Source organism: Alexandromys fortis, unplaced genomic scaffold (assembly GCF_014885135.2).
Source record: "Alexandromys fortis isolate MF-2015 unplaced genomic scaffold, M_Fortis_MF-2015_v1.1 scaffold_61, whole genome shotgun sequence".
Taxonomy (NCBI): Eukaryota; Metazoa; Chordata; class Mammalia; order Rodentia; family Cricetidae; genus Alexandromys; species Alexandromys fortis.
The window spans coordinates 2958138-2965190 of record NW_026067962.1 but is presented as its reverse complement, the minus strand read 5'-3'; the positions used below and the strand labels follow the sequence as shown (position 1 = coordinate 2965190).

The 7053-nt window shown below is 42.5% G+C and overlaps 1 long non-coding RNA gene across 2 annotated transcripts; it reads left to right on the top strand.

The window, feature by feature from the left end:
• The first annotated feature begins 25 nt into the window (after nt 1–25).
• On the top strand, nt 26–5690 carry LOC126508325 (uncharacterized). 2 transcript variants are annotated; one of them, XR_007593775.1, is made up of 3 exons: nt 26–235; nt 3528–3718; nt 4964–5690. It is a non-coding gene; the product is annotated as an uncharacterized lncRNA (long non-coding RNA). The 2 variants fall into 2 exon arrangements; XR_007593776.1 differs by lacking the exon at nt 4964–5690 and adding an exon at nt 4704–4805.
• The last annotated feature ends 1363 nt before the right edge of the window (nt 5691–7053 follow it).

Genomic DNA, 7053 nt, shown 5'->3' with positions numbered 1-7053 from the left:
CCTCCTGCGCCAGGCTCGCACGCTCGGAAGGGCGGGCGGCGGGACGAGGCGTTGGGCCGCCCGGCAGGAGAGCGCAGGAGCGGAGGCGGGCGCGGACGCGAGGCGGCGTGATGCCACCGCCTCTCCCAGACGAAAACCCCGCGCTCCCGCCAGGGAGCCGCAGCTGGCAGGCCTGGGAATGCGGACTGCTCCCCATAGAGCGGTGTGCTGAGCTGTGTGGGCATGGCTGTCATTTGTGAGTTTCTGCTTGAACACAAGTTGGGGAGAGCAGAAGCCCATGAAGTTACAAATTATACTGTAATTCTAAAAAACAAACAAAAAAAAGAAAACCAACTAAACATGGGGGGGGCAGGGTAAAGGCCAAATTCCGATTCTGAGTCATTTGTTTCTCTTCTCTTCCTACCTCTCTTCCTCCCCTTCTTCCCTTTTCTTTCTTGACAGCATCTCTCACTGCAGGCTAGGCTAGATTCAAGCTCCTGAGAACCTTTCTGCCTTAGTCTCCAGAGCTCGGGTTTTGCAGGAGTGACGTACCATTCCCAACAAAATTTTCTTTTCTCTATTCGCAAGTCTCCCCAGTCAAAGAGGTCAAATGTGCACACAAATATTTGCTGACATTTATTTAGCTCTAGGTACCAACCCTTCTGACACACTTTTCCAAGTTTACGCCTCTTAACAGTTCTAATCCACCTTCTGAAGACAAGGAAAACGGAAGGAACTTTCTTAAAGTCACAGACTTAATATATGGCTGAGCTGTTTGTGCGTTTACAAATGTAGAGTTGTGTTCCAGTCTTGTGTGATGTTTGGAAGGATGCTTTATTTGATCATAAAGGATCATAAATTGTGTCCCCAACCATATTAATAAACAAACCACTGTGGGTGGATTCAAGAGATGGCTTCTGGTTTCTCTGAACTAGAAGGATATTTTCTAAATTGTCTCTTGTGTGCTCTGATATAAGTGTCAGAAAACGGAAGGAAGAGTCCGGATTTATGACTGTTCTCAAAATAATAGTTACTTTTCCCCAATATGGTACACATGTAACTTGTCAGATAAAAGACCCTAGTGCATCGTACAGGTATGTATAAGCGGTTGATTTATATAACATTTATTTGTGAGATTGTTGCTTTTTGTTTTTTGTTTTTCCTCATGGGTTCCTTGAAGAAGGCACTAGAAGTCATTTATTTCCATTTGAATTTGTCACAGTGGTGTCTTTTATGATGTTTGTTCTTATAAGAACTTTTTATTTTAAAAACATTATGTTTTATTTTAAGAAGCTTAATCTCATTTTGTCCTGCCTGAACTCATAATCTTTTCAGGAGAACCTTGTAAGTTGGCCTTTGTTCTGAAAATTCAGCATTGTTCTTTGGACAGAAGCAATAAAACCCTGACTGGCCTCCCGGTTCATTGGTCTCAAGGCTAACTCCATGAGAGAGCTTTGTCTCCAACTGTGTCCTTGCTTCATGGTGCCCTGTGTTCTGATATCTGAGTTTTTTATCCAGTCAAAAGTTAGTTTGGTTCTTGAGTGTGACAAAGAACACCTATTCACTGGGAAGGCAAGGCTGACTTTAGCTTTATATGCGTTTCATGAGAGTTCTACCTAGAGACCATTTAAATTAAATTATATGGAGCCTGTGACGACTGTGGCTATGGGCCTGAGAAAGAGGAAGGCTCTATGGAAACAGTTTGCCAAGCTTACTGTGTGTTCTAGGAAGAGCAGTTCAGTTCAATCCATAAAGAAATAACAATTTCTTTAAAAAGACATGCTTTCAAAGAACTAGTTCCAATTGCTGAATTGAACTTGTTTCTGAAAGGCCTTTCAGAACCTGGGGCTCAGGTGCTCCATCCTAAATGTGACTATATCTTGACCTAGAAATGACCTTCCTCCCTGCAACCACCCCCAAAACAATCACTTCTCAAACATTACTTGTCTCAGAAGAATTACATATCGATAGATTTCCACTTAGCAAATGACCATCTAAGAAGAACAAGATTACGGTGAACTTGGTAAAAACACAGTGCTGTAAAACTGAAACTACAATGTAGCTGTGCAGGCAATACATCGCCTTGTCCGTAACCATGGTGTTTCCAGTAGGTTGTCATCAGAAAGGGCGCACCATGCCCACGTCGATGTCTACCAGCACTGTGACTGGACGCAGTGAAGGTCTCAGAGGCTACGCAGTGTCTCCCAAAGTGAAGAGACTGAGATGCTAGTAACCACATCCCCGACAGGGGAAATGCAAGCCGAGGCTCCTGTGGGGTCAGGTGGCACAAGCAGCCTCCACAGGAGTAAAAGATGACTGCCAAGGAAGCATCTATGGCAAGGAGAAAAGGCAAATGTACCACAGAGTCTCCGCTCCTCCTGCCCTGGTACCCACAGGTGTCCTGTAGGCTCTCTAATCAACTACCACCTAGTAGAGCCAAATATTGCAGAATGCATGTCATAAAAGGCATGACCCTGATTTAAACATATGATCCCTCTTTTCAGGTCTTTTCCAGTCCTTGTTTTGCTTTTTGAGACAGGGTCTCTCTGTTTAGCCCTGACCTGCCTAGAACTCATTATGTAGACCAGGCTGCCCTTGAACTCATGGAGATCCTCCTGTCTCTGCCTCTCAAGTATTGAAATTAAAGGTGTGCTTCACCATGACTGGCTCTTTTCCTCTGTTCAGTACTTAAAACCAAAGCCATATTCGGATCTGGAACCATGCTGGCTGGAAAGCTTCCCACATCTTCAGTCACTCAACTTTAGGAACTTATGGTGTTCTTTGAGGCAGGCCTCAAATCGCAGCATCCCAAGATCTGCGGCTTCTTTCTTGTCCTCCTTTCCAGATACAAGAAAACCTCTCTCAGGAAAGCCTTTTCTCTTCCTTCTATCTTTCCAGTTGCTTTGCCAGAAAACTCGGTTCTCTTTCTGGGATCCAGGCTTTGGACAACTAAATGTAGTTGAGGGCTATGCCTGGCATCCCCTGTCGCGTAAGGATAAGCACCAAGTGGGAATAAAAATAAACTTAACGTCTCAAAATACTTAACCAGCCATTTAAGTAAAAGGTGAGGAATGCCATAGGCTGTGTTGGGGAGGGAGGCAGAAAAAGCTTGGATGGAATGTGTCTGAATTACAGACCATGGCTGTCAGGTACGAGGCTGGAAATGGGGGGTACAAGCTTAAGTGGGAGTTTCAGGCTTCCCTTCAGCTCTCATCGGAGAGAGTATGGTTCACATTTGTCTCTACTCTCATCACCGCAGTGGATGCACAGAGCAGCCAGACTCATCCCTTGATGTCCTTAGAGGCCAGCGTCACCAGAGATGGTACCCCGAATCCTGTCACTCAGTATTCTTTCATTGCTAAACACTCTCCACATGGTGCTGGGATAAGCGGTCTATTTCTCGACGCTGGATGCTCCCTGAGATTTACACTCTAACAGATGTTTAGTCAGTATTCACTGCTTTTTACCAAGAGGGGGCGAGATGACCCCAGGAAGACCTCCTGGAGGGTAGCTTTTCTCTAACTTGGAACTTCGTGTTGCTCTTTCAGAAGCTGGTTCCAGTCATCTGGTAGATTGTAATCAGCCACGAAGAGGACATTTCCACTGAAAAGACTTGTAAAGCCTGTAAACAGGACTTGGATGTCTCACCTCTCTCTACTGGGTCTGGTTGCCAAGAGTCGCTTTATAAACTGACGTTTAGAAAGGACTAAAGGGCTCCTCCCGGTGCAGGAGCATAAGGGTAGGTCAGATGATTAAAGCCTGTGATTAGGAAAATCTTGCTCTTAATTATATCATCAAAGAGGATGGAAAGGAGTGGAGTAAGGAAACAGGAAACGAGACTAGATGAAAGTCTGTAAGCATAGCAAGAGAGATCCCCTCCCAGCTTCCGCTCTGGCAGTAGTTTGCTGTGGGGCTTCAGGCTGACCGCTAACTGCTTCAGAAATCTCTGAGCTGTGTTTTACGTGCGTGTTCCTTATATCACACGTACTCAAAAACTAATCATTGGATTCTGCTAGTTAGCTTCAATTCTGTGGGCCTCCGTTCCTTCATCTCTAATTCTGAGGTTGGCCTTACAGTTCTCGCTACCCCACTCCAAACAACTGAGAAATAAGACTAAGGCATAGACAAAATAGAGCCAGTTGTTTCTACAGATCTGGAAAACGTAGTTTAGCATACAATGCCAACTTCCCCATATCTCAGACTGATAATAGACGACATTGGGCTTGGACGGTGTCCTCGTATCAAAGATGTGGCATTTAAGAACCCCTGGCTCTTTCTCTGGTGCCCCTTCCTAAGAGACCCACCAAGTAGAACAAATGCAGTTCTCTGACAGAATTGTTTTCTTGGGAAATTAGAAAGGTGTTGTGGTAATGGATCTACATTCATGTAAAGGGATCTCCACAGAGCAGTAAGAATCTTCACACCCACTCTCATTCGGGCGTATTGAAGACATGGTATGTACCGGATCTCTGTTACATACTGAGGCACAGAAACAGAGGAGATATAGTCTTCCTTTCCCTCCTCACCCCAGGAGTTTAAGGCCAACTAAATAGGCAGATAAGTAATTGTGCAGTTATAATTTGGTTTCTTAATAGCCTACAGTCCTCTCTGTGAATCTCTGAGGGTATGTTTATTATATGGCAAAATTAGGCTTGGAATTGCAAACTTGCAAAATTTAGTCCCATGTTCAATAGAGGAGAAATTTCTGCAATTTTCATCCATAGGGCCTGATGGTCATAATGGTCCCATCACGGAAGTATAATCAACAAAGAAATGTCATCGTTATTTGTGGATCTTCATTAAGATGCGTACAAACTACTGTCCCTTCTTAAGATGATGCTAAAGGATGTGCTTACAAGTCTTGCTTGATTTTGTGATTTCTGTTGAAGAACAAAAAGAAATTAATTCTGAAAATATTTACAGTAAGTCATGAAAACTGTGTTTGTTGTCTATTTTCACTGATCTGTGTATCTTTTTCCTCTAGGAAAAGTTTTTTTTTTTGTTGTTGTTGTTTTAAGAACACATGCTCCTGTAAACTTCTCTGAAACTCCTCACATATACACAAATCATCAAATACAGATATTAATTAATGTGCAAAAAGACTGGAAGACTCTAAGACCGGTAGGCACCAACTTGTCCACAAGCCTCACCAACTCAGGGACCCTGAACTGGAAGAGAATTAAAGAATTCCTTGCTCAGCCAAAGACCTGCAGATGACATCAGGACATTCGTTGACACTGTGAGAGAGAAATAGTGGCCAGTAAGCCATGGGACTTACAGTTTGTTTTTATAAAGAAAGAAAATTTAGTGGACCCAAAAGGAGCACCTTGTACTTCTGATTTACCTATTATGAAACACAGTAGTTGAGTTTAATATTTGGTAACTTTTTACTGAAATAACTGCAGTGAAATAATATATGCAATGTTATTCATTGCAACATCATTGTGAAAGCTAAGTTTATTAGTAAGAGCCTGGATAAAGAAGTAATGACATTTTGCTTAGTGAGATATTGCGCATGTGTAAAGAAGAATGAAGCTCAATATGACTGGACGTGTGAAAACCTCTGAATATGATCAATAAAAATTAACTGTAAGATGATACAGTATATTATCATCTAAAAACTATCATTAAACTAGTTTTCTCTTCATTGTGGTTAAAATTAAATGAAGAAATGTGTCAGGGAAGGTGAAGTAGAAGGGCCTTTTCCTAGCCCTCCAGCAAAACATGACACCAAATTCTGGACATTAACTATTAAACAAATATAAAAAAAAACTGTTAAGTAGATAAAGAAACACCAGTAAAGGATACTGGAAACCAGCCCTAATTGTTTATTTGTAGAATTTCTTTATATATCACAAACCACAGAGGTGATGTCAGAGAAGATAATGGCCTAGAAGTATAGTGAAGGCAGGAAGAAGACACCAACAAAGTCTCATTCTATAGCAACATGGTAACATTGCAGAACTAACCAGTCTACTCCAACAAAACTCCAATGGATCAATTCGTTTTCAAAAGTTTCCCTTGACCTGGATGAGCAGAGGTCAAGCAGGGATGCTAGAACTTCACCTTTGCTGCCTGTGTGAGCTCAAAGGCCCACAACCTGGGTAGTGTCAGTGAAGGTTGAGTGAGGAACAGAAAGTGTCCTGCCCCTTAAAGCAGCAGGGGCAGACACATGGGAAGTCCCTCCCATTTGTACATCCATACGGCATCTGTATGTCATCCTCTGCCCGTGGAGTTGGTATCATAAATATGTCAGGGAACAGGAACAAAATGATTCTATCCAAGTGGCATCAGTAGTGACAGTCACGAACCTCCACCCCTTGGTGCTGAATGAAGAATCTGGGTGTGTTCATTGCTACTTGCACTTTCCTTTACCTTGCTGGAGTGAGGTAGAGAGAGCCCAGTGAGACCAAAACCTTAAATACTATCCACATTCTCACAGAATAATATGCAAAGATTCCAGTTTTAAAGTTCCTTGTCAAAAAACAAGTCAACCTCGATTGAGTGATGTACAATCAATAGGAGGCAAGATCGATGGCAGGATCATCTCACAGATTTAAAAGTAGTCGTCAAAAAATTCTTTAACAATTACAAATATACTCGAAACAAATGAAAAACACAAACTGGGGGGGGGCAGTTTAAAGGCTTGCAGAGTATTTAGGACGCTGGGAAGGGGGATCCTTCAAGCCCCAGAAATTTGTGGTCAATCTGGGCAGTACAAGAAAATTCTACACCTAATATCAAAGGGGGAGGGGAATGAGCAAGAGGAAGGCAGGAAGGAAAATAAAGGAAAAAAAAATCCAGCAAGGAAATAGAAAACATAAGGAGAAATGGGAAGATAATGCTAGAATTGAAAAAGTATAATAGTAAACAACAAAAAATTCAATGGCTGAGCTTGATAGCATACTAGGGATGACTGAGGAAATAAACAGAGCCCTGGAATTAGAGACAGTGCAGATAGTGCGATCTAAATAATGGAGAGTCACTAGAGTGAAATAATAAGCAAATGGAGCCTGGGAGACCTGTGGAACTGTGACAAGAGATCTAGCATCCCTGTCTCCAGAAGGTTACCAA